Source organism: Nannospalax galili, unplaced genomic scaffold, assembly GCF_000622305.1.
Source record: "Nannospalax galili isolate Female #2095 unplaced genomic scaffold, S.galili_v1.0 scaffold87, whole genome shotgun sequence".
NCBI classification, from domain to species: domain Eukaryota; kingdom Metazoa; phylum Chordata; class Mammalia; order Rodentia; family Spalacidae; genus Nannospalax; species Nannospalax galili.
Window position 1 is genome coordinate 11,973,890 of NW_008360320.1, and position 23,022 is coordinate 11,996,911.

The window sequence follows — 23,022 nt, forward strand, 5'->3', positions numbered from 1 at the left end:
ATATATTAACCTCTTCTTTGCTATAAGGTACTGATTCTGAGCATGGATTTTAGCACTAAAAATAAAGATCTAAATATTAATCTATGGTCTACCATATCTGTGATTTTGAACAAACGACTTGAAATGTTTAAGTCTTAGTTACTCTAATAAAAGTAAAATAACATCTAGCTAATGAAATTTATTTAGATGAAATTAAATAATGTAGGGCAAACTTGTATTGCAGTGTTTCTCATCAAAGAAGAGGTTAATATATTGCAAAGATAATTATTGCTAATATGTGAACTTCACAACACAGTTAAAATGAAAGACATAGATCAGCAGTGACTTCTATTTGAAGTTAATGGAATTATACCAGAGATAAAACAGGTTCAGAATTAGAAAAGTGTCCTGTGGGTTCTAGTCAGAATTGGGTCTAGTTTTTTTCAGCTATATTGTATTGAGCACAGTAAAGAATACCTATAGCCTTTTAGCCAGAATTATGTGATTTCAATGCTTTGTCTCACCAGTTATCAAAAACCCACTGAAGTAGTTCTGTGGCCATCTGTCTTTTTGTAAATGAGAAAAATGAATTAACAAGGCATATATAATTTGTTGACAGTCTGGTATCACTGAAGGAGGGTTCTGAACCCAAGTAGTACAGCTATAGACAGGAATTGTCCCAAGACATGGTCTCTACTTCTCCATAAGCCCAGATCATGGACCTTAAGACAGCTACATTTCATGATCGTTTTCACTCTTATTTTGACTCAAGGAATTAACCTAGCTTTTGTATGATCACGGTCATGAAAGAAACATTCTGAAGGGAGCAAGGTCAGAGCATGTACACTTAGTCCCACCCAGGGTTCAGGGAAACATTTCTGGAAGGAGCATTAACTTCTCGAAGTTCTGAGGGATAAGAAGCATTACCTGAGTGTAGACGTGGGAAAAATTTCATTTCTTGTGTGAGAAACCATATCAGCCAACACTAAGGAACATGGGTATTAGCCATATCCTGTGAATGCTTAGCTGGTCAGACTTATTAGGAGCAGCCTAAACAAGCTGCACGTGAAGCCAGCCCAGGCGACCCAGAAGATCTTTAAACCACGCATGCAAAGACACTGTATAGTTACCTCTGAGACCACTGGGATCTTTGAATGTTTCTAGTGAAAAGAAACAAGATAAAATTTCCATTTTACTCTAGCTGGCTGCCACAGGATGACAGCATGGATTTGAAGAGGTAAAAATGGCTTTGTGGATAATTTAGGAGGAGTTGACAACAGCCCAGATAGGAAATGAAGACAGTAAAATGAAAATGATTAGCTCTGATACTGGGTAAGCTAAAATAAGGACTTTTTTTTTTTTTTTTTAATACCTTCTCTCTCTCTCTGTGAGTGTCACTCTGAAATCTGAACTGTGTGCTTGGAACAACAAATTAGGTCTCTGTAAGAAACGGGAGCAAGAATATTGAAGTAGAAAAGAATTCCAAGTACAGCTGACCTGGCTTGTCGTGCCCCCTCTTTCCCCCTTTATTCCCTCCTCTGACCTCAGCACATGAAAAGGAACGATGCTGCCAGAATGCCTTCCGGAAGCCTCTGTCTCTTGCAAGAGAAACAGGAAAGGGAATTCCTAATGCTCAAAGGGCGGAAAACCTGTCACCCACCCTGCCCCACGGCCCTCCAATACGTTTTTCCTCGTTTCCTCCAGTCTCTTATTCATTTTGTCCCTGTCACAAACCATCTCAGGGTGGCAGTAGCTGCAGCGGTGAAAGATGTCACAAAAAATAAAACTATGATGGATGGGAACTTGTCAGAAACTCGGGTCCCCAAGAAGTTGTGTTTATTTTCAAAACTGAACTAACATAGCATCAGTCAGGTCACAGATTAGTTACTGTGTAGCTTTCGGTCATGTATTTTGTCAAAGCAAGGAAAGAATTACCAATGTACTCATGTAATTAAAAAATTCATGCAAACAAGCCTATTCATAAATAAAGGGCTGTATTTTAGGACTTTTGTTTACTTTCATATATAAAAAGTTTAAAAAGTAACAATCGCAAGATAGTTACTAAGAGCTAGAAAATAGTTATGCTACTAATTAATATGGAAATCAATGTATATTGTCTACTAATAAGCCAAAAGGAATGAAAAAGTAGGGAAATCTGAAGACAATCTATGATTTTGTCTTCCCTTAATGATTAGTAATATGCTGAAACATAATTTCTTGTGACTGTCGAAAGTTACATAATGAACACAAAATGGTTTTCAAGGAGAACAAAAAGTAGGCTGCAACATTATTTCTATATTAAAAACAGAACAAAACAAAATAGAAAGTACAAAAGATGCAGAGACCTGACTGAGCCTCTGCTCAGGGGTAGCAATGCCTTTGACTTATCCATTTTCAATAGAAATATTCTGAATAGGAAGGACAGAAGAGAATACTCATATGTAAATTTTCAGAAGAAAGGTTTTAGTTGAAAACTGGGATGCAATAAACTTTTTATTATATGCATATCACTTGTTTAATATATAACATGCATTTTATGTTTTTCAAGGCTCTGATATAGAAAAAGTAAGCCTATGTTTATCCTTTTATCTCAGATCAAGTAGAAACAATCCATTTGAGTAAAACACACCATTAGAAATTGTTTGCAGTGACACTAGTCACTGAGGATCTATTACCACATATCACCAAGGAAACAGATGTGGCATTCCAAGAAGATCCTATATCCAGATTTGTAAAATCTATTCTATATAAGAGGACTGGGAACAGACTCATTTCAACAAGATAAGCTCATATTCTAAAATCTTTGTAAACTTAACAAGCCTAATTTGCTTTCTTGGATGTTAAAGATAGAGTATAAGCCCCTTCTCAGAAATATCCTAGTGTTGTGAAGACAGGGGCCCTTGGAGAAGACTTAGGTACATTCTTATAAAGGATAAAATGACCAGTTGTATTTGCATTCTCTCCTTTCAACTAGGACTCTTCTGGGCTTAGTTTTACTTGTGTGTCACAGAGACACACACAGGCACACACACACAGACACACACACATGTATTTTCTCTCTCTCTCTCTCTCTCTCTCTCTCTCTCTCTCTCTCTCTCTCTCTCTCCCTCCCCCCATGAGTGCACCTCCCTCCATGAATGCAAGCATATCTACCTAGATGAACCTCACATCACCCCAAAAAACTGAAGAGGAAAAAAGAACTGAACTGGGCAGGAAGCTCATATTTCCTGCTGTGTCACATTAAAAAGCTGTCTGTGACCATGTACTCACTTCCAGCTCACCTTTCTGAACCATGAAAGTGTGGTGAGACAGATCCATGGGTGCCATCATGTGCCTGATCACATGACAGGTAAAGGTCAAGCCTGGGTGGTGTAGAAGCTAAAAGTGCCTAGAAGAAAAGATGCTGTATATTAAGTGGAACACCAATACCTAATGCACTTCTTAAGCATCAAATAAAAATTCTGCCTCTATCTACATATAAATATCCTTGGCAAAATTCTGAAGTTGGATGTAGGATCTCATTTTACAAGTTCACTGGGAAAAAAGAACCATTTCGTTGTATTTTATTCTTGTGGTATTTATGTTAAAAGAGCTATAGATCAACTTGAATTTACCTGAAAAAAATTTAAGAGTGTCAAATCTTTTTAAATAAACATGGAGTTTTACAATTATAGAGCTTTAAAAGTAAGTTGGTTGTGCTGAGAGTTGTGGAGCTTTTAAAATGCATTTCCTGAAGTTAGGAAAAGAACTAGTTATGTACTAATAAATCAGTTTCAGTTTTGAGATTATACCACATAATATGCCTATTCTGAAAGTTAATGCTGAATTTCTTATATTACTTTAAATTATATTCAAGGAAAAGTATCAATTTTTCATGTGAAACTCATATAAAGTCAATTGACAGCCTCATTTTGGTAAGTGAGAGTTGCTGAATTGTGAGGTTATGATTGTCAATCTTTCATTTTGTTTGGATTTGTTCTAAGGTGACTGATTTTTATACCAAAATGGAGGCATTATAAACTTTTCATGTCCAATTTTTTATTTTAAGAGATGTAATTGGAACACATAGCTTTATCTCATGGGTCTGAAAATATGTTCTTAATGGGATTTTGATGCAGTGCTTGCATCATCTTCAAAATTACATGGATTTGGAGATAACATCATAATACCAACACCCCTAAATTGTGACTCCATTATTACCCATTTTATTCACTATATAAATGATAGGACAACCTCACTTACTTAAAAGTTCTAATCGGCAGTACTCAATGTGAGCAGAGAATATTTAGTCTTAGTAATAAACCATTGTGTCTTATAGATGATAACAGTGAGCTGCAGTTTGACTTTTTTGTCACTGATAACAGAGATAAGAAAGCTCAGATCACATACCATGTGTTTTCACTCATTATTCACTTGCTATTCTATATATGAATAGATCACGTGTCTCCACATATACATATATATGCAAATGTACGTATAGAAAGGTAGACAAAACATATAGATGCATACATACGCACACATATATACACACTAGGTCCACCTAGCTTCCTCCGAATGTATGTATATAGAAAAGAAATAAGAAAAATATCATCAGAAATTAATTAGCATACATCAAAGAAATGGTAAGAAATTTATCCTTCTAGTTATAAAGAAGAGAAATTAATGATCATAGATTCAACATTCATTGACTATGTACCTTAATAAACATCATCCGATCACTTTATTGAGCTCTGATCAATTGTTTCATAGTCCCTTGTTTTTTTGAGAGAAGGCAGCAAATCCAGATAATTAGCCTAGAAGATTAAGGACATTGTGCAGTAGAAAAAATATATTTTAAGAAATACAGATGTAGGGGGAGGTTGGTGAGATGGCTTAGCAGTTATGAGCACTTGCAGAGGACCTGCGTTCAATTCTCAGCATCCACATGGCAGCTAACAACCATCCATAGCTCCATCCAGGGGATCTGATGTCCTCTTCTGACCTGCACAGGCTTTGTGCGACATGGGTGCACTTGTACACATGCAGGCAATATATTTATACACATAAAATAAAAATAAAGAAAGAAATATAGATTTGGATGTGAATCTAACTAATCCTGTGGTCTCAGAAAATTATTTATCAAGGTTTGCTAAACTTCAGCCTGCATGCCCTCAGGTCACTTTTGCAGGATGAATTCTCATTGATTCCTGTCATCATTGGCCTATCAGTCACCCATCCACTCCTGAAGCTATAATCTTTGCTTCAGCCCTGAAATTTGCCATGTAGTTCCTGACTACTTTTTTTGTTGTTATTCTTTGCATTTTATTCTGGTTCAAGTACCCAAATATTTTGTAAATGCTCTTTGCCCTTTAAAAACCCAATTTGAGAGGTATAGAAGTAAAATCATCTTTTCTTTCCAAAGCTGTTTTCTGCCTCGTGTTGCCTGATGAATAGCTACTTTTATTCCAGTTACTCAAGGCAGAAATGTAGGATTCACTTGAGATTCTTTTCTTTAAAGCTGTATGCAGTCATAAAGACATATAAACTTTCCCTTCAACTCGATTTGCTACATCTTTCTTCACTTCTTTGTTATTGCCATCACTTTTCTACTAGATTGATAGACTCACTTAAAAACAAGTCCTCCTTCTCTGATATTTCCTGATTTCTCTGATCAAACCCCAACACAGCTGACAGAACACTGTATGTGAAAATCATGTTTCAGTTTTTCTAAAATCCTACAATGATTTATCAGATCTTCCAGACAAAGCTCCAATTCTTTGGTACCACACAGCCTCTATCAAGGCTTTTCAAATGACACTATTGACATGTGGTTCCTGGTAAATTTTATTGCGCATGGAAGTGTGTTTTGTTTTGTTTTTGTTTTTGTTTTGTTCTTTTGAATCAGGTCTCCTTGTTGCCCCAACTATCCTGGAACTCACTATGTAGACCAGGCTGGCCTCGAACTCACAAAGATCCACCTGCCTCTGCATCCCAAGTGCTTGGATTAAAGGTGTGTGTATGGCAGGAAGTGTGTCTTTTAGATGTAGAATTCAGCAGTATCTCTGCCCTTCATCCACTGGGTGCTAGGAGTATAGTCTGATCACTGTATCGAAAACTGCACAGAAATTCTTACCGTTCCTAGAGACAAATAAAAGTTTTGGAACCAGAGTTTATTTGGTCTGGCTGCTGGGGATTCACATCCCCACAAATACATACCAGTACTGGATAAAGGGCTTGTCACATGGTGAACTCCTCGATGCCACAATAAACAGAATTACATACCATATTCTCTGTCTTTCCTGCAATACAAACCCTTCCTTCCATTCATCTTAAATACTCTCAAGTTCCTCACTATTTCTTTGGGGCCTCCAGGCTGTTTCTCAGGATACTGATAAGCATTCTCTTTCTAACAGATAAGATCTTTTCCTTCATTCAGTGAACAACTATTTTTCAATTAAAAAAATCAGATCAGGTAATGCTTTCTCATTGGAAACCATTTTTATTTTCAATAGAAATTTTGAAAATATGTTTATCAAAAGATTTTTATAGCATAATCTTTAACAAAGTTCACAGACTTTGAAGTGTTACTGTCAATAGGATTAGATCTGAATAAATAATCAAACTGATTCTTAGCATTAAGTTTTAGTAGCAAGATGGGCCTGAACCCTGATAGCTTGTTCCTTCAGATCGCTCATTGATTGTGCTTCTGAAACAGGCCTCGCCAGCCATACTTTTATTCAAAATATTTCTGAAGCATCAATTGGGGAACTACAAGCTCGAATCCACTCATCCTTATTGGATCAGAGAATCTTGCCCTTTAATCCATAGGCCTCAACTATATTATACACACAATAGCAAGCAGACTTCTCAATGAGTTATTAGCAGTGAATTGATAATGTTAATTCAAACACAGCCACATTCATTCACTATCTTGGGTAGAGGACAATGTGGGATCCTGAGGGATCAAGATCATATGCCTAGGTCACAAGAGCTCAGTGAGTTTGTTTACATTATAGGTAGTAGTTTTTTGGTTGCGAGGTGAAGCAAAAGTCCAAATCCTATCCAACAATGACTTTTGCCAAAGTCATTTCTACAAGGCTTCTACCATACAGTTCTTGACAATAAGTACCATGTCACTCAGGATTGTATCCCCAGTACTTTTTAAGGCATGCAGCCTATGGAGATCTGCCTTTGTGAGTGAAAATACAACCAATAGAGTCAACATAAAGTTGTTATTGCTTCTCTATGTATTCTCTAAACCTCTCAAAAGAGCTATAGCTGTGAAGCTAAACAAAAAGAAAAGTTTGGGATTTTAAGAGTTTTTCAGATTTTTAAGGTATTGAAAAAGTATTATAGACACATAGCCAAAACAGACAGACACACAAACAAGCAAGGGAGCTGCTGCTTTCAGTGCTGTCTTCTCTAGGCCTCCTGCCTTCCAGCTTTGGTCCTTCATATTCTCTCCTGTCTCTAACCTCTCTACTAAATGAAATATCTTAATCCTGAGAGACCAACTCAAGCTCAACTCCCTCAGGGAGTCGTCTCCAGACCCTTTAGTGTTCATGCCATTTTAACATAAGAAACTATGCCTACTCTTAGAACTTTCATCACAAATTTCTAAACAACTCATTTCCTCTTATACTAGAAGAAAATTACTGTTAGAATGCATGCAACAAATAAACCTAAAAGCATATAGTAGAAAAAAATGTAAACAACAAACAATGATTTTTCAAGAAATGAATGTTACAGATGATCTTATTTGAGAAACCATGAAAATTATGACATAAATATTTCCTGAATAAAGTATTCAAATATGGATTACCCATTAGATGGATGTTTAATAACTAGAAAAATAATTTGTATTTCAGTCTTTTATTACCTTTTAATGTGAGAAAACAGATTTCTATGAGTATTGGTTGAGTTTTTATATGTTGTCTTTACAAAGTACATAACTGTTCATTTTTCTTGAAGAGAACTTGAAATTATCTCATCAGATTCTAGAACTAGGCCTGACCACAACTCAAAGACAATCATTGTAATTCTATGTCAGTCTCAAAGAAAACAAAGTTCAGTGTTCAATCCATGAATTTAATGAGATAAATGGTGATGGTTCTTTTTAAATTGTATTTATGGAGCTACATTGTTAAAAGATACTCTACTTCCATGCAGGGTGTGGTAGTGCATGCATTTAATCCCAGCCCCTCAAGAGGCAGAGGCAGGTGGATCTTTGTGAGATCCAGGTCAGCCTGTTTGACATAGTGACTTACAGGTGGGCTAGGATTAGGGAGACCCTGTCAAAAATATTCTACTTCCAAGAAGAGCTGTTTGAATCCAACTTCCATATGTGGGATGGAGATCTCTGTCTTTATAAAGACTTGTACACTGAAGAAGAGAAATCAACACCATTCTGAACAAAATATTTTGCTTCAGAATTAGGTATGTGTATGAAATTAATAAATGAACAGGAACTCACTGCAGTATTTTGTGTCTCCATGGCTGTTGACTATCAATAAGCATCCATCAGCTTCTTTCTCCAGGGAGAGGTTGACACTTGTTTTTGATTGTCAACAGCCACACTCTTTCTTGTTTAGGTTTTTCTGAAATAGGATCTTCCTCTGTACACCATGGTGACCTTGAACCCACAGCAACACTCCTGCCTCACATTCCCAAGTGCTAGAATTACTCAGGTTAGCTTAGAATTTAAATTAAAGAGAGAAAGAATGTCTGTCTCATACAGTAATTTAGTAATGCTTACTAGAGAGAATAGGCAACATGAAACATGTTTACCCTTTCTGAAGAGGAAGTAGACAAATATCATCCTGAAAGAAACATACTTTCTTCCCCTTTTTTCTTAACACAATGAAAATATTTTTTTTCAATTACTTAATAAAACTGATCTTAGAAATGGAGCTATCAAAGGAAAGAGAAAAGGCAGATAAGGATTATACTGAGTCAGGATGTAAAATAATATGATAGGAACAAAACTTATACATGGAAGAAACCCATGAAGAAACCCAATGTGTGTCTGACAACATACTGAATATGTTTGAAAAGGGACTCCTTTCCATTTACTGTTCATTTTCATTAGAATTCATTATGTATGCAAAGAATTTTTTCAGCTGTAAAGATAAATAAAATTATCAGGATAATGAAGGTAACTAGAAAATACATTAAGTGAGAAGGCTCAGGAATAGAGACAGATATAATACAGAGCTTAGCTTAAATTTAGCTATGTATATTTAAGTGGGACTAAGTACAGGGAAATACCAGAAAGTTTGGAAGGAGCAAGGACATGAAATAAAATAGAATTTTATAGGGAAGGGTGTGGAGGACAAGTGAACACAACAGATGTAAATGGGGAACGAGAACTACCAGGGAGGAAGGATAGGGCTGGGGAGATTTGGGCCATGGGGTGAAGAAGGAAGGTGTAGGAGGAGACAGTGCATCCCAACTCTCTGTTGACAGTTTTTCACTATGTATTCAATGCTGTGTTTTCATATTATTTAGATTATATTAAATATTATAAAATATTTTAAATTTCAATGAGAGTAGTGTATTGCTATCTCTCAATATTATTATGTCAGAACCTTCAGAGACATGGCCATAGACTCAATTAGCAAGGTGGTATTCTGAAAAAATAACAAGATTGGCCATTCCCCCCAAATTAATATAATTCACTCTATAGGATTGAGCATTTTTTAATGATTCTTTGTTTTACTTGTTTATGCTGTTGAGGTAAGCTTTGTTAATGATTATGATTTTTGTTGTTATCTATACTGCTGTGGCAGCCATTTTTCCCTTTTAAACTTTAATCTAGGTGTGTGGAAAGATTTAGAAAAGAAGTGTGCAATGCTCCAATGAACCAGAAAATTAGTGATGAGTGAAACACCCAGCAGTCTAAAGGTTCCTCCACGTGGGAGTCAGCATCTAGAAGTCTAAACATATGTGGACTGGCAACAATGTCTTGAATTTATTTAAATGCTCTTTGAATCTTTTGGTAAAAAGACTGACAATGCTTTCGGGACTCCTTGCGCCAGAAACACAGAACTGTAAGAGGACCCATCATCATCGAACTTCACGGTACATATCTGTAATCCCAGCACTCAAAAACTGAAGAAAGGAGGATTACAGGGCTACATGTGGAGATCTGACCCCAAAACAAAGACAAACAACAATAAGAAGAGCAATCATATCTTAGGTCAGAACACAGGTATTTTTGGAGTATAAACATAAAGAAGGTAGAAAAATTGTTAATATAGTCCTAGAATTTGGTTTCAAGTCTAGTAATGTTTCTGCTTTTGTGATTTTTCTTTGAAATATCTTACTTAGGGGGCTGGAGGGATGGCTCAGTTAAGAACACTGGTTGTTCTTGCAGAATACCCGGGTTTGAATCCCAGCACTCACATGGCAGCTAACAACTGTCTGTAACTCCAGTTCCCGGAGACCAAACAACCTATTCTGTCCTCCATGGGCATTACACGACATGGGTGCACTTACCTACATGCAGGCAATACACTCATACACATAAAATAAAAATAATAAATAAAATATTAAAAAAATAAATATCTTACTTAATTCACTTGGAAGTATAGCACTGGTGCACTGGAAACAGAGATTTATCCTCTATCTAGCTTCAACGATTTATAAAGTATTGCAATTAGTTTTGTACTGAAATTCATCTTTCATTCATTAATGATTCTTCTTTTGGAAAGTAAGTTTGAAAGCATTATGAGACAAAATGAAACAATATTAAATTTTAAGGTCGATAAAATAGGTAGGAGGAGACTTCAGAGTTTTCATCCATATGGACGGTTCATGGCCAATTTGTCTATTCACAAGTAAGCACCAAAGCCACTTTTAGCTGTAGTAATGATTTCTGGAATGCCAGTGGCTAAACTTAGCATTTTACATGTATTATTTTTCTTGCATTTTTTCACTTTTTCAAGTGTGTGTTCACATGCACGTGTGTATGTGTATGTGTGTGTGTGTGTGTGTGTGTGTGTGTGTGTGTGTGTGAGAGACAGAGAGAGAGACAGAGAGAGAGATTGGAGTGCAGGAGGTGTTTGCTGCAGCACAGGTATGGAGGTCAGATTAGCAAAAGTCAAAGATGTGAAATGCAGCATGCTGTTCTCTGAGGATATCCCTTCAGTTGTAGAATAAAACTGAGCCTACAGTTTTGCTTTTTATTTTATGAGTCTATGTGTTTGGCTGTTGGATTGTGGTTGTTTTGTATCTTTCAACTAACTGGTAGCTAAGAATGACTGAAATGAGTTGGGCAACTAGATTGGGATCGGCTCCTTTTATACTCCAATTAAGAATAATTAGGCCTGTGGAACCCAAAACTGTTTTCTATGTCTTTATCTTCAAATATGACCACTAGACTTTCACAAATTTATAGCATATATTTATTCAATTGATTAATAAAGATTAATCTAAAAAATTAATAGATTTTGAAAACATTTTTCAAAAGAAAAGAAAGAAAATGGCAAAAACATTTTTCCTATTGTTTTAAAATCCTGGGAAAAGGGTATTTAGACAGTCTACATGAGAAACACCACTGACTTCTGCAGGGCCTGAGTGTAGGAAAACCAGACCCAAAGAAAGCGAGAGTAGATGTCAACCTGAATGGCAATCCACCTTATTTCAGAACACACAGTCTTTCCATTTGGTTACGGTCCTCTTCAAAATTTGGAATAAAAGTTTTAAACCATTAGTGTTGACTATTCTTTGTGTACTTGTGTTGTTTGTGGGACTTCTGTTCTTGTTTCATCACTTTACTGGCTCAAGTCATAAAAATTCGTGATTTTAGGAGTGCGCCTTGTAATACTAACAATAATAAAATATAATAAATATGATGGGGAGAAGTATTGCAAATTAACAAAATTGGTAGTGTAGTTATTTGGGACTGCCATGCTTTTTCAGCTAATCAAGATCGTTGCAAAGTTTCATGGTAGGTTGTGAAGAATTGTTCTCTGGAACAATTAGGTTGTGGCATAGCAGTGGCATAAACTGAAAATGAATTCATAATGTAGAATTTCAAACCAGAGCCCAGATTAATCAAATCAGAGCTGGTATAGTCAAAATATCAGCAGGAAATTTTCACCTTGTTTAGGTCTGGGAACTGATGCTACAGATCAGAAGAGCCATGAAATTAGAGCTTACTAAATCATCTGAAAGTTACAAATCTAGTGTGCTGCACTTAGCTTTTTCAGTGTTATTATTTCCATTCTACTTCTCTGTTGCTTGTAAACCAGCCAGACACAGTTGACTCACATATAACATGTTTCTACATTTGCAACAAGAAAACCACCATAAGATGCAGTTTGATACTCACTGACAGGCTGTGATCAAGTAGAGTACTTTCGACAACTGCTTCATCTACTTGAATATGCATAATAAAATTTGGCTAATCCCCAAAGTCAACACTGGTTACAGCTCATTGATAAAACTATGCTTTCTCTTTCAAGGTCAAATTAGTTTGTAAAAATTTTCTTTTGCTTACTGAGCAGCTTTTACAAAGAGGTGCATTTTGACAGAAAGCTGTGCATGCATTATCTCTCCCAAATGTTTAAACCTCATCTCAAATTTACATGTTTGATGAGCTAAATGAATAGACTTTTAAAAATGTCTTGAAACTCAAGCTTATTTTTATTTGACTCACATAACTTGAATTAATTTATAATTGTAGTCGTTACTTGAACATTTGGAGGAAATTTTAAGAATCGCTATAAAATCACCTTTAAGAACTTAACGTTTTGTCCACATTTAAAAATGCTTATGATCAAAGAATAAATACATTTTAAGACAAATTCCTGAAAAACAGTAAAAAAATAGCGTTTAGCCTTAGGAATAAACATGTTTGTTGGTTGTACTAAAATTTATGTGTTTTCTCTTCTCAATACACAACATCAGAGCCCTTAGCTGTTAGAATTAAGAGTGCTTTGTTGAAATGTGTGTCAATATATTTTGATCTAGGGAAGGCATAAAACAATTTTTGATCTCTTAGCCTAACAATCTCTTTCATGGTAGGCAGAGAAAAAACTGTACCTTAATTTTGCTGATCTTTTTTGCAATATGAAGAAAGCTTTACAAATATTGAAAGACTGTTCTCCCCTTCAGTTTCAAATTAATATGTTTAGCTCAGTGACTGAGTCCTTAGAAAATTGAAACCAAGAACAAAAAGCAAGGGTATGCTTTCCAGCTGCTCTGTGTTGATTTGAGAGTATAGCAAATTTTAAATAAAATATCGGTAAAATATACCAATTAATCAAAGCAGATAAAGATGGATGGAACCTTACAGTTATTCAAGGTATTTTGGTGTGATGATGGTTCATCCCACAATGAGTGCTTGACTGTTTAAAAAGAACTTTAAAGTAAAGTCGCGTTTACATCTGCAAACTCTCTTGATGCAATGGCTTTTCCTGCTAGAACCCTTTATAAGAATTTCCATTTCTTGAGAGCTAGGGGCAAGAGCCAATGCTTTCACCTTGTTCTTCTCCTTTCTTTCTTTCTTTCTTTCTTTCTTTCTTTCTTTCTTTCTTTCTTTCTTTCTTTCTTTCTTTCTTTTTATTGTTTATTTTGACGGGCTCTCCCTAGTCCCAGCTCCTCAGGGCTGGGATTAAAGGCTTATGCCACCAAACCCGGTGCTTTTACCCTCTGAAAGGCAAAGGGAGAAGTTATGTATTCTATTGTATACTGTTTAAGTTGGAAAAGTGGTCAGAAAAATCCTTGTTGACCTTTTAATTACTTCCGGATTGGGTTTGGTTCCTTTGTTCCATTTCCGTTTTCTCTCTCTCTCTCTCAACTTTCTGCTATTGTTGTTTTTAATACTTACATACTTAAAACTTCTTCTAAATTTGCTTTCTTTAAGAAACCCACAGTCACATGCAGAAGGCACGGCATCTGAATCTCCTGGTAGTTCTCCACAAATCCGTTCTTTGAATCTCCTTTCTTGATCTGATATTTGATATCATTGCACTTCTTCAAAAAGTAACACTGCCAATTCTCAGTGCCCGACTAGCAACTCTGTTCTTCTAGGATTGTGATAATTTAAATGAATGGCTATAGTATGTTATGGAGTTAAGACACTGATTGACTGTGCTTTACTGCTTTATCCATGCAGTCTCTGGGGAAAGACAAGAAGCAGAAACAGGAGAATCCTAGAACTTCACATAGAATGCCATCTAGTCTGATATACACAGTATGAAATTACAGTTTGTCAAACAGGACCAAGGCTATAACTGATACCCACAGCTGTACTCTAACTACTGCATATTCTCTGGTTCTATCCATTTTATTGCAAATGACAGGGATTGGTTTCTCTTTAAGCATGACAGTACAGCATTGTGCATATACCCTATATCTTTTATCCATTTGTATTTGAAAAATACATAGGCTGATTTCATATCTTAGTTCTTGTGAGTAATATTACAATAAACAAAGCATACACTCTCTATTTTACAAACATATTATGTGGGTCCCTATACTACAGGCATGTTATACAAGTCTTATAAACATTTACGCAGGTCTCTATTTTCTAAAAATATGTCTCTATTTTATGTTTTGGTCCTTAGCCCTAGCCGGTGTGGTGGCACAATCCTTTAATCCCAGCACTCGGGAGGCAGAGGCAGGTGGATCTCTGTGAGTTCAAGGCCAGCCTGGTCTACATAGTGAGTTCCAGGACAGCTGGGGCTACAAGGAGACCCTGTCTTAAAAAGACCGAAAAAAAGAGTCTCTATTTTATAAACATATATACAGGTATCTCTTTAATAGGCTGACCTCATTTTCCTTGAATATTTACACAAGGGTGGCATAGCTAGATCATATGTAGTTTTATTTTTTAGCTTTTTGTAGTATAGAGATACTATTTTTCCATAATAGCTATACTAATTTAAATGCCTACCAAGAGTGCAAAAGTGTTCCTTTCTCCTCACATACTTGCCAACATCTGCTATTGTGCCTTTGGGGTTTGTTGTTGTTTGTTTATAGCTCTTCTGTATGTGTGGGATTGAATCTCATTGTACTTTGATTTCACTTTCACTGATGATTAATTATATTAATCATTGTTTTCATATATTTACTGACACTTGTATTTTTCTTTTATTCTGAGAATTTTCTACTCAGATCATTTACCCAATTTTAAGAATTGGATTGTTTATCACTTTATTTTTGTTAACATTCTTGAGTTCTTTATATATTCTGCATATTAACCTTCTGTCAGAGGAATAGTGGTCAAAAACTGTCTCCCATAATGAAGGTTGCCTCTTCTTTTTTAGAGTGTGTCCTTTGCTATGTGCAGGCTTTAGGTCTTTTTCAATCCCACACATTCCTATGTTTACCACTGGTACTTTCAATTTCAAGCTTCACATTATGCTCTGTGATCTGTTTTTGTTGTTTTTTTCTACAGTATGAGAAAAAGGAGTCAAACTTCGATGCCCTGCATGTTGACATCCATGTTCCCAGCACCATTTTTTAAACAGACTTTTCTCCTAGGTATGGTTTTGTTATATTTGTAGACAAAGAAGGTAGATTGGTTTATTTCAGTGTTGTCTGTTCTACTCCATCTGTTTAGGGGCCAGTACCATGCTCTTTTCATTACTGTGGTTCTGTGGTACGGTTTGCTTTGACTAGCCAGTTATCTTTTGTGCTTACTCTTGAATTTCAGGTTTCTAATTACTAGTTTTTAGAAGACTGTCACTAGAATTCAATGGGGATTCTGTTGAGTCTGTGGATTATTTTGGTAATGTAGTTATTTTGACTTTATTAATCCTAATCCATGTATGTGGGTAGGTTTTCTACCTTTCACTGTCTTCTTCAATTTCTTTCATCAATATATTGAAATTCTTTTTATAGTTATTTCACATCCATATTTATGTTTATCTATAGGTGTGTGAGCATGTGTGCATGTGGTATGTTTGTGCATGTGTATGGTGTGTGAGTGTAGATACATAGTTTATATCAGTGTGTGTGTGTGCATGTGTGTGTGTGTGTGTGAGTGGTGTGTATGAGCAAGTATATATGTTATGGATGTATGGTATGTGAGAGTATGTGGATGGCATATTAGTGTGTACATAGTGTGTTAGTGTATGTGTGTATGGTATGTTTGAGCGTATAAATGTGTGTGTATAAATGCATGTGCTGTATATATATGTCTGTGTATGGTATGTGTGTGTGTGTGTGTGAAAATGTGTGGTTATGTGTGGTGTGTGTTATACACACACTATACGTGTGTTCAGTCATTGCAAATGGAGGTGATTTCATGACTTATTTCTCAGCAAATTCCTACTGGTGTAAATAAATCAGTTGATTTTTGTATGCCAGCTTTGTATATCCTGGTTGTACAGCTACAGCACCTGGAGCTGGAATAAAATTTTTCTTCCTGTGCTGCTTGCCCCAAGTCTCTGGATTTTAACAGCCTTGCTGTTCTGTTGAGTCACAAGATTCTCCCATCTACTCAGTTTACTGCACTCCTCTTGCTTTGTTCTTTGTAGAGTAGCAGGTGAGTTCTAGATGCCTCTATTCTGCCATCTTGTCCATCTTAAGAGTAACATTTTTAGTGTTTTCACTTACACACTAAGTTTTCAAAAGTTATTTCCCCCTTTTTAAATGATTCTTACAAAACTGGTAAGAGCATAACTCTGATCTGAAAAGCTACTTCTTCCTTGTTTCAACCTGATAGAAGCTAGGTAGAAGGTGAAATTGTTTCTTATGGTAATAATGCTGTTAAATGACAAAGAAATCAAGCATTAATATGTCATTTCAAATTTGAAAAGACAGACTCATAGGTAGTACTGTGGGCGATACGACATCTGTAATCAAAAGAACTTGACTTTAAAAGGAAAAGAACCTCTCAAGGCCAACAAAGCAGGCAACGATTCTTATCAAAACCATGAGTTCCACAGTAAGTTTAAAGGGAAAAGAATTTTGTACAATTATTAAAAATTATTATTTTATCATGAATATGATCTTTTGTACAAATTCACTGAGAAAGGACAGAACTGATAGTGAATATTAATAAGTTCATTATAATCTATGGAATGAAATAATAATATTTATGATCTTGATCATAAATTTAAGGAGGATGCAAACACAGAAAGCCAACAGCTACCAACACGGAGGTTGAAAGGAAAGCAGAGAGAAACATGAAAGCCAAGTCAGAAATAGCATGTCTTTAATCCAGGCAGCAGTCTGAGAGATTGAGGCCAGCTGGAACTACATAGTGAGCTCCAGGCCTACTGGGGTTACAGGGAAACCCTGATTCAAAAAGACCAAAAAAAAAAAAAAAAAAAATAGAAGAAACAGCATTTTACCAAAGTATTTCAGAATTTAGCAAGATCATGTAATTCAAGAGTCAATTGAAAACAAGTCTGAACTGTCACCTGCAAGATAATTATCAGAGCAATGAACTGGGTCTCTGATAAAATATGAATATGTGGACCTTCAAAATCATAGAAAATTTAATCAACTCATGTAACTTTCTTCTGAATAAAAAAAAATTGAAAATGCCACCTTAGCAGCTGATTGTGTACAAGAATTTTTCCTAGGGGCTGGAGAAATGGTTCAGCAGTTAAGAGCACTGGCTACTCTTACAGAGGACCCGGGTTCAGTTACTGGTGACTATATGGTATGTTATTAGACATCCATAGTTTTAGTCCAGTTCCAGAGGATCTGTCATTCTCGTCTGGCTTCTGTGGGCATTGCACACGTGTTACATTTACATATATGCAGACAAAAGTCTCATACACATAAAATAATTAATTAAAAGAGAATTGTTTCTAAATTAAGTTTGCTTGCATGCACATTTATCTATCTCTTTCAACCATATTGAGTGGGAGGTGTTCTGCTCATTCCTCACATTTATATGATTTCTATTAAAAATACCTGTGTGAGAGACCCTGTCTCAAAAAGACCAAAAGAAAAAAAAATAGCTATGTACCAGATCTAATGAATGTCAGGTGTGTGGCTACAACTTGTTCCTTTGATTTTATCTTGAGAGTTCTATGTGGAAAAAAATTGTGTACCTTTCATTTAGATGCCACAAGGACTGCAATTTCTTGCCTCTTCTTTTTTATTCTAAAAGATGTAATCTTTAAATCTCAGACTCTTGGGTTGGCGAAACACTGCTGAAGATTCTTATACGTAATGTTTTTAAAGCCCTGCTAAATCACAAGTTAATTACTTTATAAGGAAAAATAAAACACACCGAAAAAAACCTCCTGATTTTTCTTTAAACTCTTTATCCACTAGGGGACTACTTTTAAATCACATTTCTTAGGCAAAATGTAATCGACTTGCAATTATATGAGCAAACTGATGACCATGAAATGATGTGGTGGCATTTAGGAAAGGAGGGGATTTATCCTTTTAGAAAGCTTTGAAATATCACTTTATCACAGTCAAAGTTCTTAGGAAATATCATTTGAAGGCAGATGAATCAGGCAACCTCTAACTTTAAACTCTGATCTGCTGAAGAAACTTTGGAGTATGTTTTTATTTAGAATCCGTAATGCAGAATATAGAAATGGTTATTCAAATAAGATAGACACCATCAGTGTCCAGAAGCCTTTGCTTTCAGATAAAGCAGAGGTGAAAATATTAAAATATTGAGAACAGTAACTGATTTTTAATCTAATGCCAACCCCCCAAATAAGTAGAACTTTAATGAGAAATCTTAAAAAGCCAAAATTCTTAGAAGATATTTAAAAGTTAATTAATTTGGAATTGGTGCAGGAAGACTTAGAGAATGAGAAAAATAGTGGTGAAATGAGAGTCTACACATTTGAAGAAGTAACCAAAAGTAAAATTTGAAAAAAGAGGAAAGCAGACTCAGGATGGGAGAGTGCAAACTTAAACAGTAAAGGAGCTGTTCCAACCTGGTGGTCCCTGTGACGGGATGTTCTTGACAAACTTACTTTCTGATGCCATCAGAGTGCACACTCTCTAGGAGCTAGCCTTGGAGGTTGGATTGTTCATCTTTTCCTGGTGTTTCTGTCTTCAAACTTACCAATGTGATCTCTATAATCACAGGTTTTAGCTGATTTCACAAATCGTTGTCTTTTCTCTAATTTATAACAGTTTATTCCAATTCAGCTACTAAAATTGAAAGCTTCATTTGAGAGAAGGAAGGGAATTTGCCCACCAGCTTCTCGTGTTTCTTTTTAATTTATGTTTATGTATGATCTTTGAGGGTCGGATGCCAAAGTTCTTCATGTTTTAAAAATTATATCTTAGTTGAAAAGGTAGGTCATCATGTGCTCTAATTGATGACTGAAGTCGATCTCTCTCATTTCATGAGATTTGTGTTAACAGATGAGCTAAATGAGGCCTAGAGAGATTCACTATATTGTGTTAGATTTTCAAACCAGTGCTTAAGTCAAGGGACCTTCGAAGATGGACTTATTTGTTATTATAATTGCTAAAGTAAAGGAATAGGAGAGATGGCTCAGTTGTTAAGAGCACTGGCTCCTCAGAGGACCCAGGTTCGGGTCCCAATCCCTACATGGCAGCTAAGAACCACCCATGACTCAAGTTCCAGGGAAGCTGATGCCATCTTCTGACCTCCGCTGGCATTGCACAACTCAGGTGAACTTATACACATGCATGAGATATACTCATACACATAAAATAAAAATAATAAATAATAAAACAGTTGCTTAAGATGAAAATGCTGACCTATGCAAGGGCTTCTTTACTTGCATTCTATTTTTTTTCTGCCTAATCTGTCATATGGACACAAACTGAGAGCACAGTGCCTATGTTGTCTACCTAGCACATCAAATATTCTTCACAAAGTTTTTCAGTATCCCCTTCCTTTTGAAAAGTTGTTTCCTTTTTCCAGTTTCCTTGATTTATTCCATTTGTTTTAAGTTCCTTTACATTGAGTAACTTATGTGTGCCTTATACTGTTAGAGATTAGGCATCATCAGATCAAGGTACCTGTGCATTTGGTACCTAGCGAGCATTCATCCCTCAAGGATGCCATTTCTTGCTGTATCCTCAGATAAACTGCATGGATAAGAGGGTTAACATGACCTCTTTAATAAGGGAATGAATCCCAGCTATGAAGAGAGAGACATGGGGCTGAGGAGATGGCTCAACAGTTAAGAGCATTGGCTGCTCTTACAAAGGACCTGGAATTGTTAGCCCCCACATGGAGCTAACAACCATCTATAACTCCGGTTCCATAATATCTAATGCCCTCTTTTACCTTCTGTGGGCATCAGACATGCCTGTAGTATACATACATACATACATACATACATACATACATACATACATGCAGGAGACTTCCATATACATTAGAAAATGAAAAATAAGAGCCATCATTCCTTGGTATTTTCCCTAAGGCTCCACAACTTAATTCTATCACAGAGCTTCTAAGCTATTAGCTTTCAGTGTTTGAATTTGGCCAAGAGCACTAATGGCCCTGCCATATTATCCATACCTCTTTGACGTGTTCTCTATTTGTAGAAATAGGAGACGCAGAGCGTTTCAAACTAAGCCTATTGAATACTTTTCTGAAGCTTTTAAAAGCAGATCACAAATAAATTATTCTTTTTCCCATTCTCCAATATTTAGAAGAATATAATGCATAGCCAAAGGTAAAGAAACCAAGCTAGAAGACAATAAAAATGGACAAACAGACCTGGAAGTTTCATGTATGTAGCTCTAACTAAAATTCTAAAATTTGGCAAAAATACTACCACTTGCTAGAAAAAATATCCTTGTTTTGAGGTGGATTGACTAGGTTTAAATTTCAGCTCTTATCATCTGTTTAGCTTCCCTTGCTACCATAAATTTTAACAGTGTAACATCTAGAATTGTTTTTAGGGATAAGTAATCATATCCATATTTGCTGCTGTTTTACTGCTGTGATGAATGATTGACAAAAGCAATGCTGGTATTTACCTTGGCTCATAGTCTGAGGATACAATCTATCATAGCAGGGAGTCATGACAGCAGGATCACAAGGTCAATCACATCTGCAGTCAGGAAGCAGAGGAAGCAAGGCTTGGTGTCCCGTTTACCGTTTCATTTACCCTTTTTATTTGGCCCCACAACCATTGCCCATTAGATGATACCACACACTTTCAGAACGGGTCTTTCCTTTTCTATTAAACCTCTCTCTGGAAATAACCTCAAAGGCTCAAGCATAACAGTGTCTCCTTAGTGACTCCAAATCCAGTCAAGTTGATAGTGAAATGAAACATAATATAATATGTGAAAAACCTCAGTATATAGCATGCAGTCAGTATGTAGATCTATGTGAAGGAAAGATATGAAGTGATTGTAATTTTTTAAAAGCAGCTAATATTTTTGAATCATACATACTGAATATTTTAGAAGCTATAGGAGAGGGCTGGACTGATTTCCCAGCAGTCAAGGGTGCTCACACCTTTTGCAGGGAACCGCAGCACCCACACTAGGTGACTCACAACTGTGCAACTTTAGCCTCAGGGGATCCAATACATTCTTTTCACCTCCTCAAGCATCCCTACACATATGGCATATACACATGAAGACACACAGACATACACACAAATAATTTGTTTTAATAAAATAAGTTATATGACATATAACTTATTGAAGTTGAAGAATCTGCTATAAAATCGAGCCAACTTTCTCACCCAAATCCATTTTTAAATACATTTAATATCAATAACACATGTTATCCTAATTAAATGATTTCTGTACCTGGTAAAAATAATTGATGTTAACAATAAACCATCCTAGATAATCTGAATATATTAAGTAAAAAGGCCTTTAGCCCCAGTTTGTTTTCCTCACTGAAACTGAAATATCCTTGTAGATCGTGGCACAGTTATCATGCTAGAATATTTTGTGGTGCTAAAGAATGAAGGAAATACATGTGATTTTACAGATAAATTTTGCTATTTGATAAATATAATTTGTTTTCAATCAGAAAATGGGACCAGGGAAATTAAAAAGCTTATGTGCAGCAAAAGAAACAGAGAGCCTAGAGAATGGGAGAAAAATTTAATCAGCGGTGGTTCAACATGGGATTGTAGAATACATAGAGTGTGGTCCAAACCAAACACTTCCAACCAGTCAAAACGAAACACATATCACAAAACTTCTAACCATTCCAAAGAAATGGGTTAATAAATGAGCAATTCTCAAAAGAAGAAAGACATCAAATACTTTTAAAATATATTCTACATCCGTAGTCATCAGGGAAATGCAAATTAAAATCACTTAGAGATTTTGTCTCATGATTCAGAATTGCTGTGATCAAGAAGAAAAATGACACCCATCAGCCCCTGCTCACTTCTGCTCCCTCCTTCTTCCTCCGCGCTGCATGTGAGGTGGTGCCGTCTTCTGCATGGCATCATGGCTGCCCTCAGACCTCTGGTGAAGCCCATGATTGTCAAAAAGAGGACCAAGTTCATCCGGCACCAGTCTGACTGATGTGCCAAAATTAAGCAAAACTGGCAGAAACCCAGAGGTATTGAAACAGGGTACAGAGAGGATTCAAGGGTCCGATCTTGATGCCCAACATTGGGTATGGGAGCTACAAAATCAAACCACATGCTGCCCATTGGCTTCCAGAAGTTGCTAGTCCACAATGTCAAGGAGCTGGAAGTGCTCCTGATGTGCAACAAATTTTTCTGTGCTGAGATCTCGAACAATATATATTCCAAGAACCACAAAGTCATCCTTGAAAGAACAGCACAGCTGGCCATCAGAGTCACCAACCCCACCGACAGGCTGCACAAAGAAGAAAAACAATAGACGGCTCACATGCTCCTGTTATTTGTGCTTAAATAAAACCACAAAGCATGAAAAAAAGCAAGAAACAAAGAATGACAGCAAATGCTGGAGAGGATGTGAGGAAGAGGAAACTTAATCACTGCTGGTAGAAGTATCAACTGATAGGGTTACTATAGAAATCAGTTTTGAGAGTCCTCTAAAAATTCAAAAGAGAACTACCATGTTCCCCTGCTGTACTATTCCTGGGTTTAGACCCGAATTACTCTATGTCTTACTACAAAGATGGTTGTGCATCCATGTTTACTGATGGAATAGTGACAACTGCCAGGAAAT

At 36.2% G+C, this 23,022-nt stretch overlaps 1 protein-coding gene and 1 pseudogene across 1 annotated transcript in view; both read left to right on the forward strand.

The window, feature by feature from the left end:
- The window catches only part of Lrp1b (LDL receptor related protein 1B), a 2,166,816-nt gene that overhangs the window by 903,460 nt on the left and 1,240,334 nt on the right, over nucleotides 1–23,022 (forward strand). The gene's annotated exons all lie outside the window — the stretch shown is intronic.
- LOC103727340 lies at nucleotides 22,309–22,710 on the forward strand (annotated as a pseudogene).